The following is a 25,483-nucleotide window of genomic DNA, read 5'->3' as shown; positions in this document are numbered from 1 at the left end:
GAGTGAAGAGCATCATGGTTACGATGGCTAGATCTGTCAGTAATAATATCTGGGTAAAATGTTTGTTTTCGTCCAAGCCAAATGTGAACATATACACGTCCCCGCATTTCCGCGGTGAATGAATTGTCCTTTTAAAGAATCGTAGAGACGGGAGACCACTTCTCCCTCTAGATAAATTTGAACTGTTCTGGATACACCTACCTTCGCATGTGGCGCGTATGACGGGTGTTCCAAACCTAGCAACGCCACTTGCTTCGGTTTCTGCGCCGTCTGCAAGCACTGGGTTTGCCCGTCCTCGCTTCGGATGATATCTGTTATTACGAGCACGCAGTTATAATTTATGGATAGAACTGTGTGGTTTTCGAGTTCAGCTTTGCCGTGTTAGGCGTGACTGCACTCCAGTCCAGCTTCTGCGTATACAAACCAACGTTGTACCCGCATACTATAGCTCAGGAGTCAGTGAATTGTTGCAATAGGCTGAAGCAAGCATGGGCGTTGCATAGCCAGCAGTGTTTCGGTGTCCTGGCTCCCGGAGTAGTCTGAGCAGGGAAAGGAGGTAAGGGCAAATTTGAAGGGGTGCAGAATGAAAGTATTCTTCCCAGACAACTAGACTTTTTTTGTCTTTGCTTCTATAGTGCCCTGTTTAATACTACTTAACAATGCTTAGCAATACATGTGTGTGTTAATATCTTTATTTGTATTTTAACCCGACCGGGTTAAAGGCCTCATTTCCCACAAAATCCGTAGTAACCGTAGTCGTTGTGAGAGAACACTAGAAGAGTCGGTATGCCTCTGGCAGGTGACATAGTCGAGCACTTATTGGTCGGTACGTTGTTTGACGTCACGGGACCCCATGACGTGGCAGGAGCTGCCATCTCGGACAGCTGCTTTGAGTTTGGGGCAGATCGTACCTTTCAGGATCGCTAGATCGTTGAGTAATGTTCGCTACTTCTAGGTCACAAACGTGCGTCCGTTCGACTGGATTAAAACGGCTTGATTAAAACGGGGCTTTATAGGTGGTCTCTCACACAAAAGGCAATATTAAGACTCTATTCTAATGAATATGTGGGAAATCCTAGTGGCAAAAAGTAATGGATTTATGAGTGAGTAGCAAAACGCTGAACATCAATGCATAAAATTACGCAGACGAGATCGAGCCACCAATGCTGTCACCTTGTACCCTTTAATGCGAAACTGAAGTGTTTACCCTATTTTCATGCGCAGCTTTGCTCTTTCTGTTGCGTCTTCATCATTTAGTGTATTCCGTGTTCAGCTGCAGTACTGCCCTTCTTCCATGGCTTCATAACTGGACTAGCACCACGGAGCTTTTCCCTCAATTTTCTTATTTTTCGAGGATTGAAATTAATTCTGATTAAATCCATTGATATTACTGAGGACGCTCCGAATCGGTATCACATGTCAAACCAGCGCTTCCAGCCTTCTATACTTCAAAGTTTGCGATCGCTAAGAGGAAAGAGCGAAGAAAGGAGAAACACACCCTCGTGAATACGATTCCGTTTTTCTTTTATTTAATAAATCCTTCGCGTGATCGCTACTTCGTGAAGAGGGGAGGCAAGCTATTCAGATAAACTTCCACATAATGATAGACAAGTGATGTAAAAACATGGTATTTCTTTTCTTTTTTTTTTTTTTTCAATGAAGACATAATAGCTGGGGAACAACAAGCAAAAAGAAGATGCTCACAATGCACAAAATCCTGCTCTCAATGTACATGCACAAAAAAATCAAAAGAACATAACGCAGCCCATACATAACAAAGGCAACGAAGGAAACACAAAATGGAGCGGAAAAATGGGCCGGATTGGAGGGGCATATGCACAAAAGTTAAATTCAGTGGCGCGCAAAGTTTACACATCTATAATGCCCCCTGGTGTCTACGAATAAAGATAGTAAGAGGAGGCTGCACAAACTCAAAGCCAAAACACAGGACAACAACGGATCACGTGAAAGGCAGACGTTGGGGTAAGCCAGGAACGACATTCACACTAAGGGGCGCTGCCGAGCCGCCGGTCACGTGACTCAAAACGAGCCAATCACACCGCCGCAGACCATAGTTTCTCAGAACACTGTCTGCTTCGGCACGTAGAAGCGTCCACGACTGCAGGGCTTGCAGACGATAGCGCCAGTTTAACAGGAAGTCGCGTTTTTCACGTCACTTCCGGACAACGCAGTGGCCATGACGGGGATCGTCGGTGCGTAAGCATCTTCCTCGTCGTACACTCAAATTACAGTACCACACATGACAGTAACGTCACACTTTCGCCCCCGTTTTTTTTTTTTTTTTTCGCGATACATCGAACCAGGGGCGGAAAAGGGATGCACTCTCTTTATATGTATAGCTTTTCTCACCGGATTGTGCGCTCGAAGGCCAAGTGAAAATCACCTTCAAGCCAATAGTCATATAGAAATAAAGAGTGGGCAAAGTCGCCTGGACAAACCAAGCAGAGAATAGCAGGAAGAAAGGAGTCGCGTGGAAGAAAAAGTACAATAAAAAGCCCTTAATCAATATCAAGGAATCAGCAGCACACCTACGATGCACACGGGAGGCACAAAAGGGCACATTACATGAAGACATGACAAAAACAAATTATAATTTCAATGCTGTTCAGAAAAGATAGCAGAGAGCTATTTTTTCTTACTGTGCAGTTAACTCAACTTTGAAAGCAGACTTTGAAGGCATCCTGGTTTCTCTGGGATGAAACAGATGCATGCCATAATTACGTATGCCGAGCAATGACATTTATAGGCAGTGTTTGTGAATGGCACTGCCAAATTCAGTAACGGAGAAGGCAAAACTCACATGCTAGGTAATGAAGAGAAATTTATGTGCATGGCATTTCACAATGTAGACATTTAAGTACATGTTATGGTGGCTATCCAGATTTCAAGCCTGGCCACCAAGTCACACCCGCGGCCACGTGACTATGAAAATACATGGTGGAGCTTAGATCTAGAAAGAGGATGATATGACGTTTTTAGACGGTCCAATATTTGGTCGAAGGTGATAGCAGGGAACATTTTCAACGCGTGTTTCATTCATGTCTCAAAGAAGGGTCAACAGTGTATCCAGGACATGCATTCAGTCCTGTGCAGACACACTGATGTCCATGTTTCCGTGCTAATTTGCTGTATTACTCATTGCTTTACATGTTATAGGTGCAATAAAGATTCATTGCATCACTTGGACATCTTTCATTTTCAGTTATTATATACAGTTGCTGGCACATGGTGTAGCTGGTGCAGGAAATTTAAAAGCGAAAAGCCTACTAGTAGAGAGCAGCATACTTCCTGCTAGTTCTCCCAGAGAAACCAATATGCATTCTTGCTACGCAATCAAAAGCTAAACAGGCAGACATGTAGGATGAAGAATCTTTTGAGATCGTGCCTCCATTCATACAGCAAGTGATGGGGAACCAACCAAATGAAGAAAAAGAAAGAACACAGCGAGAAGATGAATGGATAAAAGACAGAAAACCGACTGAAAAACATTACGGCATAACTTTGCAACAGGTTGCTGCTCTTCACCGCGCTACTCAGTTGAGATTACATTCCTTCAGAACAAAACTTTGAACACAGCATCCGTATTTTATTTGTGTTGTGTATCTGCTTGTGCAATTGCAATCAATTTAGATTGTTTTTCAGTTCATATCAACAAAATTAGTGGCATCATTATGACAAACTATATTTCAAATATATATGCCCTCAGGCAATTTCCCAGCAGGCTTAGAGCTGTGTAAGCTTCTATTCTCTACAAGCATTATAAAATTGTGTCTTCAAATAAAATTTGTGTCTTCAATTAAAATTCAGTCTTAAGGCAACTGAAAAATGACCTTCTGCAACACAGCATATGATTTGTGCATCTTGTCTCCACCTATCACATCACAAGAAAATATTCCAGAAAAAGGTTAAAAAGTTCTTCTTGTGCGATTCATACTAAACGGTGAGCAATCATTGCAAGAGTGACGATATTTAAATAAAGACTGATTGTAGCATCTGGAATTCTCGACCTGTAGTGCAGCGAAGGCAGCATGAAGGACTACACCATGATAGGAATAAAAAAATGACAACCAACTTGAAAAACGGGCAGGTTTTGGTGGGCTTTACAAATATCTATAGATCTCAATGCTTATAGTACAGGGCTAAAATATATATATTTATATATATATATATATAATATATTTCCTCTATCGCTTTCTCTCAACATTTTACACACAAACTTGGAAAACATACCTTTTCTTTTTTTAACCTCCCTAAGCGCCGTGCAACTTCAGACAAGCCACTGCGCACGACAGTATAAATCATCATTGTTTTCCGTTTTGTTTTCCTCCATGGGCTTCTCACTTCATGCTCACTCTCATTTACAGCAAATAAAACATAGCCACCTCTGACCGTCACAACAGACCTGTCACAAGGCAGCCTTCTCTTCGCGAAAAATGGCACAGCAGTCACGTGACATATGAAGTACAAGGACAGATATAACAATGCATAACAGAAAAAAAAGAAACAATTAGAAAGAGGCAAGAAAGAGTAAACAGAGCGAGATGAAATGACAGAACGACAGGAGGCAAAGAATGGTCAAAGAAAGGTATGTATGTACAATTCAGAGCACTGACCCAGCACTGCATTCATTGACAATTTGTTGACAAAATGCTCAATGTACTCACAGATAACCAAAACCCCCCATCTACGTTTGACAGCTGTTAGTAAAGAGCCCACGCTAAATGTGCATGCCGAAAAAGGGTGTTACTTGTTTCTCTATGCTTAATGTAGCCCATCTCAGAGGTAAGCTTGTTGATGTAACTAGGCCTAGCATAATTGTTTTTGTGCACATTTCGTCGCTACCTAACTTCTGGAACACCAGAGTGTTAGGCAACCGTAATTGTTCATAGTATAAGCCTGTGTATGAATGAATTAAAACTAGTGGAAGAGAAGGTGATAATCAACCTTTTCTTCTAGCTCGTATGCAATTTGTTTCGACAATTTCTCCTCTCTTTTCTGCAATCATCCGAAGGTAGTTCTTAGCTATAAACAGTCATTTTACAGTGCGGCTCAGAATATGAAAAGAAAAACAGCAAAAGCGAAATGTAACAAACAACAGTAGTTCTAAATGATGCAGTTAATTAGACCAGGCATGAATTGTCTGCGACAAGTTACAACATATACCCTCTTGATTACAACTTCAAAACTATTTCTCACATGTATATTCTTCTGTGAGCGTGCATACATGGTGACTCACTATACCCCCTTCTTTTGTACAGAAAAATGATGTGTGTGGTGAAGTTTCTCCCTTTCATGAATGGATGAATGTGACGAGTTTTTATATGTCACATAAACAAATTGTGCCTTAAAACGTGCTCACGGGCACGACAGTGACAGAGGTAATGGTGAAGACAGCAGTGTTACAGTGATGGGACACATGAACAGTGAGGACTCCTCCTCGCCAGCATTACCTGCCATGCTTTTTCATTAAATATAAACATGCAGAAATTTTCTCAGGAGCTCGTGAAACGTGTAGAGTGTAAGGAGCGGCAATCATAACTAGGACCTGTAGTACTGCTGACGGGTGGTGTGTGCTGTTCATACTGCTAGCAAATAAGGTGAAAGTTACTACACACATCCCATTGCTGTAAACTCTATTTCTTTTTGTAGCTGTCAATGACGCCCTTTCTTTCACCATACTTTCATAAAAAAAGCAGGCCCAGCAACTTAAAAGAACAGTTAAAAAGAAAAATGTTAGGCAATGTACATTAAAGGATGTGCGCACTTTGTAAGCGAATGAAAAATAACCTGCCATAGTCATCGTGATTGTTACCTGCGGCTGGAAAGTTCAATGGTCACTCAAGATGACTGGACGTTGAACAAATTCAGGATTGCTGTTATGTGACTAGATACCTGATGTCTTCAACTACTCTGATCTCTGCCATTTGAAACAAGTGTCAAGTACATTCCTGTGATATCATTAGCCCATTATTTAAAGGTGTACAGATATATTAGTACCCGAAAAATCTTTATGCCATAACAAAGGAGGCACAAATTCTAGAGGGAGATGTAAGTGAAACCCTCCATGCTTGTCTTGGCCATCAAAATCGGTCATTTTCACAAATTGATTTGTTTGGTGATTTGCTTGTTGCTGCTTAGAAAAGCAGCTCAAAAGCTTCCATTATTGCTCAAAATGCAAGTGCACAACACTCTACACCCACGGCTATGCAAAGAAAAGAATTGTTGAGGTTCACAGTCTCAGCTAGTGGTCCCCAAATAACAGCAGAAACAAAGAAATGTAGATCAAGAAACCACAAAGAAAGACGAAAATGGAAACGAACAGGGAAAAATTGCGCTCGCCAATCGAGGGCATGAAGGGTCACAAAGAGAGAGATAAAGTTAAAATAAAAATGCAGTATTATGTTCTCGAGGTATGATCGCGTCTCTATACGTGCATTTAAAAAAAAATGGTAGACAAAGAACGTTGAACTGGGTTATTAGGTACACGCGAATATAAATGTGGAAGGCTGATCGATAAATACTTTCCTACAGACTGCAAGACCAACAAAAGGGGCCATTGAAGTGGGGTTACAATATCACTACAAACACTAGCCTCAAAGACTGAAGAATAAAGAACATTAACTGGCAAGGTTGATACGCCACAATGGCAGAAAGAAGAGATGAGGAAGGAACGCAGTTATTGCACATGTCAGGAAGCTTATGCGTCAACTTCCACCATTGGCTGCTGCAGCTATAACCCGTTGCCAATGGCGCCACCTGTCGTGACTGCGGTGTGTCGGCGACTAAAGTGACAAGGAAAGCACGAAAAAAACAAACAAAAGAACAGAAAAAGCAAACAGTGGAGGAAAAATTGTCCCCGAAGCAAAAACTTCCATAAGGCTTCAGTATGCAGACAGGAGGAGACGGCAGCAACCATTGCCTTCAGGACATCCTTGAACCTGTCATTTCTTTGTGCTTTTAACAGCCTTTGCCTCTACATTTATTACATTTTTTTTTCATGCACAAAAAAAAAAGACACTCATGACTGAGTGCACACCGGTATGGTTGGAATCGAAATCAGGCGACACTTCTACGTTAAACTCACAGAAGTGCAGATGTAGTTCCTCCGGCGCCAGATTTCAGGCACTTTCGGCGGAGATTAGCTTTCCTTTTTACAGAGGGGTTGTTTTTTTTTGCAACTAAGCAATTAACCCCAGATAATCAACCTCTTAAAATTGTATGCAGTAATTTCCATCCTCCCAAGAATGGTAGATGTACATACTTTGGTATCTTTCTTAGATGCAGTCGCACAAAATGCAGCGTGACCCAAGAATATATCCACGCAGAAGTTGCGACAATTGTTTATGCTAGCAAAGTCCACAACCTATATATTGTGCAGATAGCAGTGTTCTCAGCACTTTTTTCCTGCAGCAGCACCAATTAAAACATGCTCTTCTTTCGCTCCTTAAACCTGAGCAGACATGTGCAACAGTTCTCCTCCTATCTCTGTTTAAAACACAAAGGGAACAAGGGTTGTACCGAATGCTGACAGAAGCTTCTCCATAACGCCCATTGAGGCTAAACATGGAGATGAACACATAATACGCACTAGAGGTACCACCTCAAGAGGTCCGTGATCCAAAAGCCTTCCACCATTGACAGTGTCCAAGGAGCATGGAGGACAAATGAGAAGCAGGAACACACTGCTGTGCAGGTTGCACACGCTCTGTCGAAGATAAAGAAAACAAGGTCTTCGAGGAGGCTTGCAAGGGACGAGGCAAGCAGGGTGGTGAGAAGGGCACATAGAAGAGAGCATGGCGTACAGAGTGGATGAGTCCTGAAGGAAAGGATGATGTACAACACACGCACGCGCTCGCGCCACCAGTTTCAGCAGCGCGACTTGTGATGACTTGGGTATGGCGGATGGGGACGACGGGCTACCACTGCGAGAAGGTCGGTCACCGACGTTACGGCGGCCTCCAGTGTGTCTTCAGTGCAGGAACGACGCGACCCAAGGCGGTCCAACGGCGGCCCGGCGCCAATCAGGCGTTGGGGCCGGCCCCAAGAGTCCACCTCCGCGGAGAGCCGCCGGCAGCGACGTCGGCGAGGGACGGCCGCGGCGGCGTCACGTCATGTCCTTCGAGTCGGAGTCCAGCGACTGGGCGTTCTGGTTGACGACGCACTTGCGCATGTGCTTCTCCAGCGTGCTGGGCACCGAGAAAGGCATGTCGCAGAAGCGGCACCGGTAGACGTCCTTGCCGACGCGTCCGTGGGTCTTCATATGCCGCGTCAGCTTGGAGCTCTGCGCGCAGGCGTAGCTGCAGAGCTCGCACTTGTAGGGCTTCTCGCCCGTGTGCGATCGCCGGTGCACCGTGAGGTTGCTGCAGTTCTTGAAGACCTTCCCGCAGTACTCGCACGTGTCGTTGCGCCGGTCCTTGGGCCTGCCCAGGTGGGAGCCCATCAGGGCCAGGGCAGCAGCCGCGCCGCTCGGACCGGGGCGAGGGCTCAGCGTACCCAGCTTTAGCTCTTTTGCACGCTGCTCGAGGTCGGCGGCCCCCTGCTGGTGCAGGCCGAGGTAGAAGTCGCGGTGGGCCATCGAGGGCAGCCAGAGACCGGCGGGAAAGACGTCGCGCTCACCCGGGGCACCCGCAAGGTCCAGCTTGAGTCGCTTGGCGGCCTCGCCATCGAAGGCTCCCAGTAGGCTGCCACCGAAGTCGAGCGCCGCGTGCGGGAGGGCCTTGCCGACAATCTCGGACCCGTTCTCGGCCATTGACGCGTCGCTACTAGGCGCGGCCGATCCAGGTCTCTCCTGCTTCACGGCGTTGCGCAGGCTCCCGCTTTCTTCGAGCGCCTGTCGGTAGGCTTCGCTGTACTGCTGGATGTTGGTGAGGCCAATCTTTTCCATTACCTCACCGAGGAGGGACTTGCGCTCGGAGGGGCCTGCGGACGGGCCGGTGCCGCCTCCCCGCACCGTCAGGTCCTGGGCCCTGTCGACGCCTCCAGCTCCACTTTCGTCGTCCAGCTCTTCCTCGTCCTCCTCTTCTTCTTCCTCCTCTTCCTCTTCCTCCTCTTCCTCGTCCATCTCTTCTTCTTCCTCTTCGTCCTCGGCCTCGTCGCACGACGGCGCACCGTCCTCAGAGGCGTCGTCACCGTTGGTCCGCGGGCCACCACTCGTACCGTCCGGCGTGGAACGGGCCGACTCGACACTCGTGTTGTTGCCCGACCCGGGCGAGCTGCGATGCGTCTTCATGTGTCGCTTGAGCTTGCTCGCCTGGGTGCACGCGTGGTTGCAGATGTGGCAGCGGTACGGCTTCTCGCCCGTGTGCGATCGCCTGTGGACGATCAGGTTGCTCTGGAATCGGAATGATTTGCCGCAGTACTCGCACGACTTGAGCTTCGGGGACGCCGCGCGCGACGACGGGGTGCCGTCCGACGACGCCCTGGCCAGGCTTGGCGGGGCTGACGTCGCCGTGGGCGTCAACGGGGCTCCCGTCGTTGAGGTGGCGGTTGCCGACGCTGGGAAAGTTGGGGGCGTCAGCTGCTTACGAGGTGACGAAGGCGCATTACTGACCACGTCCGAAGGACTGGAAGCACCCGCCAGCTGCCGCAGCCGCTGAGAGTAGAAGTCTAGCTGGGGCTCCAGTGGAGCGAGGGCAAACGGCTGCGTTGCCTGTGGCGTCGACGATGATCTGAAGCCTTCACGGCCTGCGGCACCTGCAACAGGCAAAATCTAGTGTTACCCTTTCATAACCATAGTTAATATAACAGGTTTTCTGGTTCCAAGGCTTCTAAACATTCCACAAGAAATGCAGAAATTGAATTTACGGTTTTACTTTATAGGGATTAGCCTGCTACTCTCCAAGGGGAAATCATGAGAGCAGAATAATGAGGGGTACTGTAGGCAATATTGGGGAACAGGCAAATTAGCTCTCCAAGAGAAATTCGTGAATGCGCCGTATTTCTAGCAATTGCGCTCAGTGATGTCCCGGTATACGTCGTAGTAGGCTCACCTGCAACCGCTGCAGAAGACGATGACGAAGGCGTGGGCGCGGGCGGCGTCGACGTGGCCGTCGATGGCGCCGTGGTGACGGGCGGAGCGACGGGGACTTGAGGCCGCAACTGGTCAGCCAAGAGGTCGCCCACGCGGAAGTCGTGACTAGAGGTCCTGCCAAATAGGCCCGCTGCCGCGCCTCCGAACTGACGCTCGGACAGCGGCATACGCAGGAGCTGCAGCGCGGGATGCGCCGCGACGGGGTCCACGATGCCCGCGAGTGACGGCACACCTGGGCCAGCCGTGGACGTCACCTGCGTCGTTTATTATTCGCGCACCGCTCCTTTAGATACAGCACTGCACACGATGCCTATGGGCTCGCTGCTGGCGATGACGAGAACACAGTGAAGGAAAGAAGTCAAACAGAAGGTTCCGGTTTGCCACTCTTCACCAGAGGAAGGGGAGGAGAAAGAGTGAATCAATATAGAAATGAGGTTGGTTTCTGAGGAAATAAAAGGAGCAATGATCTACTTCGCTTCTCAGTGAACACCCGCAGCCACACAGTGGTGAGAGCAATGAAGAACGCGCTGAAAGAACAAGGAGACATATCGCAGTGGAGGATTCCGGAATAATTGGGACCACCTGGTGATCGTTAACATGCACTAATATTACACAGCGCACAGTTGGCTTTTGCGCTATCTCCACAAAAGAGCGGCCACCTTGGCCGAGGGGTAATTATTAATCAACGAAGTAATTAAAGTAACGAAGCAATGACGACGAGGTGATAATGAAGAGCCCTTGAACAAAATCATAGTTGCAGCGTGAGAGAAATGGTGCAGTACAAGAAAGGGGGAGATGTAAATACGGCAAACAGATCAGAACAGAATGAAAGAATGAGTTTAAAGGCAACAGATGGGTTTAACTGTAAGCGTGGCAAAGATTTATACTTATGGCAGTGACAGCGCTGAGAGAAAGAAATGTAAGGGGGAAATGTAGCAGAAATAATAATCTTTCAAAGAAAAGCAGAAAACACTAACCACCAGCAACACAACAAACATGACAAAGGGCAGACATTTCATGGTTCTAGAAATCACTTCAGAACGGCACCATTAGACTAACAGGAAAGGAGAAGTACACAGGTCGGAGCAGCACTTGAAGCTATGCAGCTTATTTCTGCTGATGCCCGCATCTAAAGTTGTCTTCTTTCGCACGCAATTCCACACAAAACCATCCAGTTCAACACTCCTCAGCCAAACCATTTCATGCTGCTGTTCCGTACTCTATAAGCCAAAAATTTACAAAACGGAACCAACAGCACTAGTTGGCAATCGCGACGAACTACTAATGCGTCGAAAGTTAGGAGGACTCGGATGCTTTACTGCGGTCGACGAACTCGGAGCGACAGAACAACCATTGTGATCTGGGGTGCCAGTGTCATGTCCTAACTTCGCATGTACGTTTGACCGCGGGTGTGGTCGTGCGGTAATCCACTGCCCAGAGGGGCCAAACTCACTGACTAATACAGTTATGCCATTAGTTCGTTCCATTGGGAAGCTACTGCTGTTTATATCAGTCTATGAGGAAGCATTGATTGTTTTTTTTTTTTTTTATTTTTCACTAGCGGCTTCGGCTACGCACTCTACGACGGGCTATCCTATATAGCTGTTCTCTTTTTTTTTTTTTTTTGGGGGGGGGGGGGGCGTGTAGATAAGCTTCATGTAACCACATCAATTACCCATTGTATTTTAACCCCACCAAGTATCAAATCAGCAGGGATCTGCTGCTATTACGCCAGTCTCCTAACGCAAGTGCCTACCTGTGCGGGCTCCGTGGAGGAAGTCGGCGTCGACCTCGCTGACGGAGTGGACGACGAGCCCACGGGGGTGGGCGCCGGAACGGTGGGCGCCAGGGCAGTGGAGGGCAATGGCTGCGACGAGGATGGCCGGTGCAGCAACGGAGGTGTCGTAGACCGGCCGGCACCCACAAGGGGATAGAGCGGCGCCACTGCGCTGATGTTGGCGTCCACGTAGATCTTCAGGCCATGCAAGTTCTGACAGTGCTGCACCAGCAGCCAGGCCGAAGGGAAGGTGTGCTTGCACGTGAAGCACGTGTAGCTGTTCGGCTCTGCGCAACGGACACAAAGAGAGAGTGGAGGCCAATGTTGAGAAAAACGTTTGACAATATATTTAATTAAAGGTAAAATTACATGAACAGGAATATCTGGTGCAGTGAGTTACGTTTCCTGTCTTAGGCAAGATTGATAGTGTAGATAGCATTGCGGTAGCTCTGTGCAAATTATTTGTATTCATGTATTTATTTAATGCAAGCAAAGCGGTCATGTGGTTGTATAAGGGAGACTACACCATATGCACGTGGAAGTGGTCCAAATAAAGAAAAGTAAGCATGAAAACAAATTAATGCAAGACACCTGTATACACATCACTTGTTTGTAAACAAAGCCTCGAAAGTATTCGTTAGAGACCGCCAAGTATTCATAACTTCAGCATACTTCATTTCATTCTACTTCATTGTCCTATATGCACCACATTCTGGGAGCATACGAAACACACCTTAGTAAGCAACATCTGACCAGCACAAATAATGTACGCTCTTTAGGGTCGAGCGGCTCACTTTAGGATAATGGATCTTAGCGAATGTTGTCAAACTGCCGGAGTAAATTACGACCCATTCCCTCTCGCCGAAACGTCTGAAACGATTAGACGCATTTTCAAAGCCGCTCTGTTTGTTCCCACACTTACACAATTGGAAGCAGCCGTTACCTTAATGGACATAGTTTACCTCGGCGTCGCCGCCGCCAGAAAGCCGGTAATTCAGATGCCCATTAGTTCCAAGCGATTACTTTCGGAATCGTCTCGCTCCGTGAAAACGTCCGTAGTTTCGAAATCACATCAGACGTGCACTCTACACGTACCGCGACCAGCTATCACTGCGGTTCGTCAAGAGCAAGGAGAATTTGTACAACTGTATACAACGCCGCAAACATGCACGAGCACACACACACAAAAAAAATCGCAAAATAAAGAGTTAGCGACAAACGTGTCAAGGTTCGCACGGGCTTCAACGACGTAGCAACAGAACCGGAGCGGCGCTCTAGAGCCCAGTTCTGCGCAGAAGCTTTCGTCGAATTTCAGCGATGCGTATGAACCGAACTCAAAAGACTCGAGAAAAGGCGGGTACGAGACGTACAGAAAGAAAAAAAAAAAGAGGGCACTTCCCGCAAGCTTGCTCGCATATACCATCTTGGATTCTTCGAGCGTACACTATTCCCTAAAAATCTCCACTGCACTGCGCGCAAGTCCTGAAAGCGCGAGAAGCCACAACCGTGTGCTTAGTTCTACGCCGTAGAGCGAGCTGGGAGAGAAACCTCCTGCTCGACTCCACCAGGAGAACATCGATCACTTAATGGTGATAGATTAACACCGCTCGAACGGCTAATAATTGCTTTCCGATGTCGCGTGCTCTCACGCGAACATATACCCCAACGCCGCGCCGGTGTGCCTTCCCGCGCCCACCTACAACACCGCACTGCGACCTCTCCTCCCCCTTTGTTCCCCGTTCGGGACAGCCAAGACTCCCGACTTCCTCACAAACTTACCTCTCCCTTCCCTTCCACCGCCGCGCCGCAGAAGGAATGCTTTTCCCTCTCCCCTCTCCGTCGACAACGCAAGAGATCGCGGCACCGCGAAGTTATCCTACAAGACAATTAGCGCCGTTGATATAGGGGAGAACGTCTCCCCTCCGCATCTCAATGTTCCTTTCCAACCCAAACAGCACGCCTTCTTCGCAACTGTTCCCTACAGGGAGATGCCGCGGGAAAGCACGAGAGGCCGGGGAAAAGTAGGGAGAGGGAGAGTTGATCGTCTTCGTCTGGCGGGCACGAAGTCGTTCCGGGAGTAATTAATCCCGGAATGAGCGATGTGCTTCGAACCTGACTTGATGGCCGGCGGCTGCACCCGCGTTCTAGCTTCTCGAGGCACTCTCTCGAATCGCAGCTTTTGCGGCGCAGTTAGCCCGACTACAGTGCAGGTAGCCCCCTCCCACCCCACTTTCCCACCGGAGTCGAAACTCTGCCCGGCGTAGCGAAGGAGCGGTGCGGCGCGTACGAGCGCTGTAGGGCACCGCGCTGTTTGAGCGTGTTTACGCTACGAGCGCGAAACGTCTTGAGGGAATGTGGTGCGTGGGAGACGGCGGGGTATTGGGGAAAGGGGAGAGGGGTACCCGCTGTTCTAGCTAGAATGCGGGCAGCTAATAATCTGTGAGCCTCTGCTTCTCTCGAGAAGTTTGTCGGGACAGTGCCGCGAGAGGCTCATCCATCACAGCGAGATGACGCAAAAGACTACCGCGGAAGCCAAGCATAGGCTCGTTGAAGAGGCGGGGATGCCAACTGAGCACGCATTTCTCGTCGGATAAGATGCATATGCAACGCCGAGGATGATGCGAGATAAAAATAAAAAAAAAAAAACTCCTGACGCCTATTTGATTGCAAGCGAACTATGGAAAATCGTTCTTGTTCCGGTTAAACAAGCAACCGCGACAGTCATGCCGACCTTTTGCACTCCTTATATTCCATCAAAAAGTCCATTTTCAAGGAGCACACGAGCAAATGTTTACCAGCCAATACACAAAAAATTGTCAGCATTTAGTTCCCGCATACTTCACACAATAGACATCACACTGTAAGAAGGGTCTATTTAAACTCAACGTCCAATGCTCAGCACCAGGAAGAGAAAGAAAGAGACAGGGGTTTCGTTCAAGGCTAAATAAAAGCTTATAAAATATTCGAATAAACGAAGCGCGTGCGGGCATCGACTGACGAAATGGTGTCAAAGAATGCGCGGAGAGCATGCGACGCTCACTTTTGCTATATGTCGTCTCTATAGTTATCCACTTTGGAAAACAAGCGAACGATTGAAAATAAGCAAGATACACGACAAAATGCAGTGCACTCCGCTTTTCTACACAAAAAGAGCATGTACGGGCGAGGTCAGTTTATATATACCTCCCTCCTTCCTACCTAGGCAAGAGCGGTCACTCGGCCCGCTTCCCGTGCCTTCCCCGGCCCATCCCGCCATATCTCTGTTCGGTCAGTGCCCGGAAAGTGGTGTAAAACATTCTCCCCATACCCACCCTCCCTCCCCATGAGTGTACAGGGTGTCCATTATGACCTTTTTAAAAGAACGTCCGTGCAAAACACGGTGTGTTGTAGGCCTTTGACCGGTACAACGGGAAGTATAGCAAGTATAATGCGGCACGCAGGTCAAGCACTATAGGCCCCGTGAGGCACGCAGAGAACACGAAAACCCTGTCCCCAGTCCACTTTGGCTTTTAAAACCGAAACGTGTTCACGGCGGGAGCTGCCGGGCAGTACCCAGCCAGCACGGGGGTTGCGCGAACTGCCGCCGCGCCGGAAAGTAAGCGGAGGAAAAATTTTGATGGATCGCGTCCAACGCTGCGTTGGTCATCAGCGGAACATGTCGAAAAGATATGCGAGCGTCTTCGTCTCTCCCGGTCCCCTTCGCACGGAGAAATTTGTGTGCTTTTTATTTTTGTGCCCGTTTATTTTGTCTGCGTCCAACCGAGACGCTGTTTCCTTTCCAGCTTTGTTTCCTTTCAGCTGCATATTTTCACGCAGCTTTTCGACGCTCTGTACGCTGCCGAAAATTATCCGGAGCTCTTGAGGCAAATAAGGTCTCTCGAGCTTATTGGCCCTACTTGTAACGGATACCGTACGTCAGCTAGTCTCCTTTAACCTCGGGCTTCTTGTCATTGATCACGTGATCGACCTGCTAGTCTTTTGCGCGAGTATCGGATATTAGACTCAGATGGAGGGCACCAGTACCCCCCAAATAAAATCCCACTAGTGAACAAACAAATAAGTGCGTCTTGTTGACCACTTTACATCGAACCAATAACGCGAGAATTGCGAGGTGCAATAATTATCGATCGCTACATAGCAGAAGGAAAGGAAAGCGTAGCAGGGGTCGGCAGAAAGTTAGGTGGGCGGATGAGGTTAAGAAGCTCGCAGAGGTCAAGTGGATACAGCTAGCACAGGACCAGGTTAATTGAAGCAATATGGGAGAGGCCTTCGCCCTGCAGTGGATATAGTCAAGCTAATGATGATGATTATGATGGCGACGACGACGACATAGCAGAAGGGACGACCGTGTATTTACTTAGGCTATTTGAACAATACATGCCACGGCAGTGGCTACCAAGCAGGCCTTGTATCTTCCGTTACTCACGTGGATGTGACTGTCCGCAGACTGACGCGTTTTGTTTCACGACCCTTTCCACCATCGAATGCAGCATAAAGTAAACTTTCTCACCGATGGCACAGTCTGTGCACTTCCTTTAGCTCTTGTCTGACTGATCCAGCAACGGCAGTGATTAACCTTCAGAGCGTTCCCGATCAAATACGCAAAAATGTAAGAAGACTTGAAAGCACGCTCAAGCTTTTGATTTCTTTTTATGTTTACCCTCCCGGATGACGAGCAATAAGCGATCCCAGTTGTGAGGACTCCAAAACTACCATCCTCACTTGCCAAAATACAGGGAAACTCAGAGTGAACGCACGAACGCCATATAGCGATGGAGCGATGTATGTGTATACAACATATAGATATTGAAAAGATGTAGCACAAACCTAAAAATTGACAACGCCAACAAGAGAACAACAAACACGCACGGTCCGAGAGCTCCTATTATGAAATTTCAAAAATCAAAATAACAACAATGAGAATCGAGACAGGCGGTAGTTCAGGGGGCAGAAGCACAGCTTGATGGGAAGGCAGCTAGCGGACGACTAAAATTTTTCCTTTTTTTTTTTTCCTAGCATTCGGGCCTTACATTCTTTAGGGAAACTTTAGACGACAACATCCGATGGGACCAGAGTTAAATAACAACTGTATAAGGCAAACGGAACATTAAAATAATTCGGTTTATATGATGGCCAGACGCCGGGACCCGCGGCAACAGAACGGGGGCGTCTTCTTTCCTTTATCTTTCTTTTAAAATTTTCGACCCCAAGAGTTCGAGACAAGGTCTAATTCTGGGTCCCGGCGAGCGGGCGAAGCCAGCTCTCTGTGTATATTCTTTTTTTCCCACAGCTTCGCCCGTTACCGTTCGCTGAGTCCTTTGTTGTCAAAACGGTCATACATCACTTTCAACTGCGCAGCGATGATCAATCGTTTTAACGAATAAGAAGAGAGGGGTTCCCTCCCGGTGACAAAAAGCGAAAAAAAAAAAAAGAATGAAATCGTGTATATGTACTTTCTTTATATAAACGCATGGGGAAAAAAAAATCATGCATCGAACCAGGACAAGAGCAGGGGATTAAAGAAAACGCAACAAAAATATATATTTTTTTTTTCTTTTCAGTTTTTTGACGGACGAGAGAAATTACAAGAATAAGTGTCACACACGGAGGACCACCGCTAGTCAAAGGCGCGGCGCTTCAAGGCTTCCTGATTTCGGTTTGAGGCAATATTTGACCATCGTGGAGAGCATAGTTTCTTTGTTTTGTTCGTTTGTTTCTCTTCACTTTGTTCTAAAACTGAGACAGCGTCGCTTGACGGTTCTGTTTGCTGGCACGTTATTTGCTCATGAAAAAAGTTCGGACCATTAAAGAACTTATCAAAATCGTCTCGGAAAAATCAAAGCTTACCGGTATTACGTAGACGAACTGTTTATGACAAGAAAGAACACTACCTACATAAGTGTCTCACTGAGTGTTATGGCCAGCATAATGGTTGAAGAATGACAACCATCTCTTTGTGCCACAGGTCTGCCCAGCGTCGCGAAGATGGTACTTTGTCCTAAGTCCGGTTCTAATAAAAGCGATTTGTTGCGACTTTTGCAGGTATTTTTTTTTTTGTCATTTTTCTCTTCTCCAACCTTGAAATGGTTTCCAGAGAAAGAAAGTCCAGGGCGCGAGAAGCCCCCTGCCAGCACTCTTCATCCTCGGCCAAATGAACTTACATGAAATGTGGGAAGCGAAGAAAAGAAAGTAGTTCAACGAAAAGAAAATAGGACAGTGCGGTGGTGAAGCCAGGCAACCGTATAGGCGGTGGGTGATTGATGAGTCCCCTCACTGGTGGTTGTGTGCGCCACCCGTGGCCTCTGCGAAGGAAGAAGTTCGTTTCCGTCGCGTACGACTTGACTTCGCAGAGTTTTCGCGTTGCTAAGGCTTAATCCCTCTCATACGACCCGAACGCCCTCCGGCGAGGATGTGTGCAGATTTAGTGCAAGGACACACAAAACAAAATGACCTTGTGACTCACAAAATTAACATCTGGGCGATCGAGAAACGAAAGCAGCGAAAAGCTATGTGGGAAAAGCAAAATACGTAGATTGCGAAAGTGTACCGCAATGAAAAGTGCGTTATTAAAGAAGGACGGTCAACCGTGAGGCTATGCCGCACGAAGATTTGACGTGAGAGGACGTTGTATAGACCGAAATCTGTGGTCGCTCTTATCCATGGACCCCTGAATCGCGCAGTGCAGGTAGGAGTAAACATAAAGATAACGGGGCAGAGAACAAAGTGCAGAGCGACTACCACCCCCTGATCACGCATAACAGGACAAACTTCCAAAGAATTTGCATGCACTGACACACAACAATTCTGAGGTATACTTTGCACTATGGTAAGAAAAGAATAATTATCACGCTCCCTTATCATGTAAGATGAATCTATGTGATATTGGAAAGACAGCGGGAGACCAGGAAGCTTAGCATATGGTTTATAAGGTCACGATTCACGAAGTCGGACACGACTGAACTGATGTAAGGGAAAGGAAAATACGCATACGACCTACAGAAGTCGCATTTCTTTCCTGCTTTCTTTTCTTTCCTTCTTTCTTTTTTTCTTTCTTTCTTTCTTTCTTTCTTTCTTTCTTTCTTTCTTTCTTTCTTTCTTTCTTTCTTTCTTTCTTTCTTTCTTTCTTTCTTTCTTTCTTTCTTTCTTACTTTGTATAGCTTTATTTCTTTCAGTTTTCTTTATCTTTCGCTTTCTCCTCCTTTTTTTTTCTCCTTCCTTTGAAATCGTAAAGACACAGAGAAACTATAGAGAAGCATGACGCCCGTCATGCCACACAAGTGCAGGACCCGCCATGACGTCTTATTGGTTTGGGCGCTCGATTTCCGAGTCCAACGCGGCAGCCGCGTTTCGATGGAGGCGAAACGCGACGCTATTGCGTTTCGCGAAACGCAAATGGCGGCAGTGTGCTTAACGTGCTATGTCATTTCACGTTAAAAATCCCCAGGTGGTAGCAATTATTCCAGAGCCCTCCCCTACAGCCTCCATCACAGCTAATGTCGCTTTGGGACATTGAGCCCTATAAACGAAGCCAAGCTTACTGCAGAGGTTAATTTTATCACCTTATTTATCTAGTGCGTGTCCCAGAATGAATGAAAGTAGCAGAAAGCTGGATGATCACAAAAATCGGGCGTAAAAAAGATAAGTTACGCGATTTATGGTGGCAACAGAACGCCTAAGCGCCCGACAGCGGTATCTGAATACGAGAAATAAATAAGCAAAAAAAGATAAAGCGCACATACCTGACATGCCTGCGGCACTGGAATGTCCACGAGAGGGTAAAAGTCAATGCCTCTATAGCAAGCAAGAGATGAAGCACTAAACACAGGACCAAAGTTTAGTCGGCAGTTGGTCGTGAAGCCAAAAACTTCCGATCCGGCAAAAACCGGGCGTGTCCGACTGTCCAACCGTGAAGGGAGTAAATCTCCTCTGTCTTTGTTTTCTTTACGTAATCCCCCTGGCCTTCCCACCCCAACTCTAGCTTCCTGAAGAATTATGCACTCCTCCCTTTTCTGGTTTAGCTCCAAACGGCGGTGGTCGTTCTGCAAACTCAGCTGCAAAAGCGGGTGTAAAAAACAAACATCTTTCTCTAGGACAAGAATCAAACCGCGGTGTTCCTGACCACACGCGCCTCTCTCTTCAAATGCGCTTTTCGGTCACTTGTGATAGCTCCTTCGCTTTTATTTTGCTTCCTTTTCGCCTGCAGATGGACAAACTTGTCAAAACCACAAGCCGCCCTTGGAATATACTCATCTCCGCTTACGGTTCTCTGGCGCATTCTTTCATCGAGATATTCAATGTTCCATATCGGCAAGGAGATTAGGGTAGAAGAAATTTGTAGCAAGACGTGCAGTTATTTTTTTTTTATATATATAAGCTTGCCGTCTCTACCTCCTCCCACAGTGAAACATCCTCCCTTCCATTCTTGTGAATCTCAGCATTAACATCCACCTGATGAAAGTGAAGTTGACTGCACTCTTCTGATTCGGCTGCAGTATACTTATGACGGAATTGTTCCGTGATTGTGTACCATCCTGTCCAGCTTCTTTTAATGACGCTTATCATAGGCGGGCCTCGCAGAGTACGCTACATGCCAACAAGCCTTGTACTGCAAAAAGAAATCACCTAAAGGTTGAACAAGGATCGTGATGGTAGAGAAAAGGCTCAAAGAGGTTAAAAAAAGAACTGCAGGAAACGACAGCATGCAGGAAGATGCATTGATCGATGGAAGCAATAATGTCAATAACGGAAGCCGTTCACATCAGCCAAAACGTACACTTTTTTTTCGTTGCTTCCTTCATTTCTTTTGCGCTGATGTTTACGTTATGCTCATTCCTCTCTCGGGGTCGATCCCATTGGGATTGTCTCCTATTTCCCCTGGAACGGGCCTTTGCAATGGACCTTAAGAAAACGGACGTATTCGGGGTGCCGAAATGAATAAACAAAAAAGGGGATAAATAGAATAATAAGGTTCTTGCTCCACTCTGAACACCAATGCCAGCATGTTGTTTGGGGCGCAGCAGTGTCACCGCTGCATCGAGGCCTGCAACACCACGCGCAATATGCAAGGACCCTTTTTTTTTCTCTCTACGTACATTCCCGCATCTCCCTCCCTGTTCTTTCCCCTTCGGTTCAGACTGGATTCCCGATGCTCCCCATGAGGAAAGACCTTGTACCTTCGTCCCTACCTTGTTCCTCCCAGATCCTCCTCACATGCCACCTTCCTTCCCTGCCGATTGCTTGGTCCTGGGAGGATTCTTCCCTCTTTCCACGCAATGCAACCTCTTCCTTCTAACACTCTTCCCTAAACGGGGACAAGGAGAAGAGGAAGAGGGGGTGGGGAAGCGCGCGGCCGCCGGCCCGCCGCTCTCGGTCGGTCGTCGCTAGCAGGCGCAAACTCCCCACAGGAGTTCTTGACAGAGATTGATCTTTTCTTGATGACCACTGTTCGGGTGTATTTTAATTTCCTGTGCGGGCTCGCACCGCTTCGTGAGCAGGGAGACCGGAGGCGAGATGGGTGCCCGCTGTTCTCAGACTTCCTTTCCCAATGCGCTCCTCCTTCTCACCCTCTCCCATGCCTTGTTTCGTCCTCTCTCTCTTCCTTTCCCCTCTTCTCTAGGCCACCAGTCGCATATATATATAAATACAGCAAACTAGATGTTGCAGTGACGCAAACACAGGACACGGTGGTGTGAGCCTTCCATTTCATTATATAAGGGACCACCGCTGCTACCGCCACCGAACGGCGTCGAACAACACCAGCGATGAGACAGGCACATACACACGCACGACCGCCGTCGCACACCCGCCTCTATATACGTACAGCTCCCGTGCAGCTTTCTTTTGCGGCTTCTTTTTATCTGGCTATCCAGCGCGATTCCTTTACCGGACGCAGCACTGAGCTCCTCCTAATCAACTCAAAATAAGTCAGGATTCTTCCTCCTCTGCTCACTTTCGTGATTCGTCGTCCGTAGCGTAATGTGGGCAATGGCGTTCTAAGATTCGACTTCGCGTTCGATTTTGGAGTGCGGGGATATTATATTCCTTCTCTTCGCTTCCATTTGCATTCCGAGGTTTTTGTTCCAAGGTTTCGCCGGTTTCTTTCCCTGCATTCAGGAATTACAGCTGTCGGCGCCCGACGTGATTGTGCTGCGTGAGGTGACGTGACGACATCGCTAGTATTTTATACTAAGACTTTCACTCAGCCCAGTCACCGATTTAACCAATATTTGCATGAAGCCTGAACTTGAAACCCTAGCCTCGAACCACAGCATAGTGAAATGCACATACTTCGGCTCTATCAGCTGTAATTTTTTTCGTCGTTTTTTAGCTTCCGATTATCGCCACTCATGCGCTGTACTATATCTCTATATTGTAAATTCACCTCATTCGCTTTAGCTACTTAATGTGCTAAGCCTGTTGAGGTCAGTACTCGGTGACGATAAAACTAAGGCAGCGCCAGAGGTACTGTTTATTTGATAACATTTGATAACGCCTTAAATATGCGAGCCTCGTGTCCAATAACAGGACACCCGAACACTGGGTCTCAGCGGGGACTGCTCATGGCTCTGGCAGGCTGCAAGTATATAGGCTAAAAAAAAAAAAAAATCAGCTTCATTTTTCGTGGATTGGTAAGAGTCATACTTGGTACCCAGTTGAAATTGCAGTCGACGACGTCTAAAAGAGGTTTTCTCGAAACTCTCAGTAAACATCAAATGAGCTTTTAAAAGCCCAGCATGACATAAAGTGCGTTGAGTATCGACTTGTAATCGTACCGCTTACAATTTTCATAGATTCTCTCACTGGCTACGTGATTAATACGAATTGGGTTTTCTTCACCACGATTCATACTGTTGATGAAAAGAGGAAGCAATTTAAGTAGCACATACAAAGTGCAATTCGTTAAGTACAGTACACCCTTGCACAAAACTGTTCGAAATATCTTAGAGAAAAATAAATATAGCATCACAGATTTACGTAGGCGACTTCGTACATTGAGAGGTATACGTCAAGAATGTTTTAGCAAAAGATAGGGAAAAAATGTGCCATAAGTATAAAAAATTGAGCAGGCACCACGAAATATGCAATTGGGTCGTTGTTGTAACAAAAGAATTATTTTTGTTTACGTTAAACTAGGCGACACATGCAAGCAACTTGTTCATGACCTCATATGAACGAAATAAAGCTCCAGGTGCGAACGGTTTACAACGAAGATTAAAAAAAAAAAAGAAGAAGAAACGAAGATGACAATAAATAAAGAAATCGGGACTAGAAACAACGCAACGTCAAAACACAGTCTGGGAAGTCGAGATTAGGGTATACGACCACCCGTTCCCTTTTCTTAAACTTTTCAGAACAGAATGAAGAAAAACATTAAGTGGGCGAAAGGCCCGGGAGTCTAATAAATATGTAAGAATTTTTTTTTTCGTCGAACAGTAGGCTTAAAAATGAATAACAGTTTACTGCGGCGCTGGAAAGTTACAATCAGCGCACAAAATATTTAAGAAACAGAGGGAAATATTTTGTATCATGGAAAACGGCGCCACTCAGCGGACAGCGTTGGCGGGTTTCTGTTCTTGACATTCATGAAGGTTTTCTTATTTATTTGCTAACAAATCGCAAGGGCGTAGAATGACAATTATTTCATAGCTCCCTGTTGTGTACCGAACATCAGTGCTGTTCATGCAGGAAGTCTGGCTGTGCTGTTTCAGGCACCACAATTCCTATTATCACGTATAGCTGTCACCTTAATTTGCTCTAGTAATCTAAATTTGCAGAACATATCAAGAAGCATAGCCAGCTGGTCTAAAAGCGCAGAAGTACGCGATCGTCCACACAAAAACAGACTCCATTAACATCTGTGTTTTTGTGGGAACGATCGTGTGCTACAAACCAAAGCAAATAAAATCAAATTTCTGCGCGTATTTCTTCATAATGTGACTCATTATTGTGAAGGTCGTCTCGACATTGCATTTGCATTTTCTCGTTGTAATGGTATCAGTCAACCGAGAAAAAATATGATAAAAACAGATAAACACTGGCACAAACTGCTACGATAGGGAACAACAGCGACAGACTATAGTAGGCTGCTGTCGCATACAGCAAAGACATAAGCAAACACGATAAAATAAAGGGCAAAGCGAAGAATAGATAGGCACGAAGAACAAAAATTGCAGCTCGAAACAAGGCAGAAGGAACGTCCGCCTCGAGGCTGCGCCGGCTAAAAAAAAAAAAAAAAAGGAAAAAAAAAATGTAACAACATCGCGTAGGCCAGTCTGAAAGAAAGACGCCCTCCCACTACTGGGGTCCATTTACAAGACGAGACAGCAAATCGCCGACTAGGTTCGCTGAAAAAGCCACTGGAGAGAGTACGGCACTGCGGAGACGTTCGCGAGCACTTCACTTCTGGAACGAACGAAGAGTCGTAGAATGGGGAAGGAACACGCTTTGCAAGTAGACTTCACGCCCAAGTGAGCGATGACACCAGCGGAGCTCCGCGAAGCACCGAGTGGTGACATCTAACGGTTTGAGACTCCACACGCAAGGCGGCGTAAAGTGACCGCAGGCGCCGGGGCACCAAACGGACTCGGAGTCCCGTTTGACAGCCCGTTTGAGAGTCCATTTGAGAATACGAAAAAGTATCGAATAAGAAAGCATTAAAGAAAAAACAAGCCTCTAGACGGGAGTTGCAATCTGCGACGTCAAACTGTTGTTGTTGCAGTTCGCTTCAAGATCAAAAGTAACCAAGACAAATCTAAAATTAGAGTTCATATCTTTGTTACTTTACATCAGTATTGAAACGGCTTTCGTCATTCCTAACACGCGGGTAAGGGGGGGGGGGGGGGGAATGAAAAACGTACCACACACAAGCGTGTGCGCGCGCACGGGCTCGAGGAAAAACAGCACTACTAAGGAGCTGTCACGTTCTTTTTCTCTTTTTTTTTTATTTCCTCCGGGTACTCTACCTCTTCTTCGCACTGATCGTCGACTGTTCTGGTGCGTGAATAACATGAAAGGACGTGGTGCTTACGATACGCAACATTGGAAGATTGGAAGCGATTTGGAGCTGTAGAAAAGCCACCGATGTCGTAGCTGCTTAACGACAAAGTCGGGTGATAAAATCGCAACAGTCCCAACAGTGCGAAATCCAGCAACTGCTTCTGTGCTTCTTTTCTATAGTTTATGAATGAAACGGAAAGAAGGAACTACTATGATGTTCACGCATGTGTGTCTGGATGATGTGAACTGTAAAGCAGCGCCTTACAACACAGAAAAGGTGTGCTCCTTCTTTACGCAACATTACAGTCAGGCACCCGTGAAAATCTAATGCAGGCATATCCTCATGCTCTTTCCTGTATGCAAGCAATCGCCTTCTTTCTCTACCAATATTTTTTTTTCTTTTGTAGAGTTAAAAGAAAAACAAAGCAAAGCAGCAGATATGTACCTAGTCTTACCGTATACCTACAAAGGCCACGAGTGGCGTGCATGAGGTGTTTACGCCCATTCGTCCGTAAAGTAACGCGCTTTACCGGCGCCCCTGGTCTCTGTTGACATATTCATACGATCCATACTTTGGTGCCCATTTCACATTCACGTGTTTACACTTTGAGAGGCACGCGAGGACAACCTCTGCCTCGCCCTCCTCTCGTTTCCTATTT

General features: G+C 46.8%; 1 long non-coding RNA gene and 1 pseudogene across 4 annotated transcripts in view; one reads left to right on the top strand and one right to left on the bottom strand.

Moving 5' to 3' along the window:
- Window positions 1–25,483, top strand: part of LOC146175659 (uncharacterized) — a 305,977-nt gene that overhangs the window by 108,734 nt on the left and 171,760 nt on the right. Inside the window, exon 3 of one of the 3 annotated variants that reach the window (XR_014701453.1) lies at window positions 17,390–17,853. The exons of the other annotated variants lie outside the window; for them this stretch is intronic. This is a non-coding gene — a long non-coding RNA (uncharacterized LOC146175659). Of the gene's footprint in view, window positions 1–17,389; window positions 17,854–25,483 lie in introns of those variants that run through there. 3 annotated transcript variants of the gene reach the window in all.
- The window catches only part of LOC146175657 (BCL11 transcription factor A-like), a 553,058-nt pseudogene continuing 529,082 nt past the window's right edge, over window positions 1,508–25,483 (bottom strand). The window contains exons 5-7 of the transcript XR_014701451.1: window positions 11,808–12,115; window positions 10,011–10,305; window positions 1,508–9,714 (exon numbers count right to left, since the gene is read on the bottom strand). The product of XR_014701451.1 is annotated as a BCL11 transcription factor A-like (transcript). The remainder of the gene's footprint in view (window positions 9,715–10,010; window positions 10,306–11,807; window positions 12,116–25,483) is intronic.

Source organism: Amblyomma maculatum, chromosome 10 (genome assembly GCF_055883805.1).
Source record: "Amblyomma maculatum isolate TAMU_Amacu chromosome 10, ASM5588380v1, whole genome shotgun sequence".
NCBI classification, from domain to species: Eukaryota; Metazoa; Arthropoda; class Arachnida; order Ixodida; family Ixodidae; genus Amblyomma; species Amblyomma maculatum.
The sequence above is the reverse complement of the archived record's forward strand: the minus strand, read 5'-3'. Positions and strand labels throughout refer to the sequence as shown.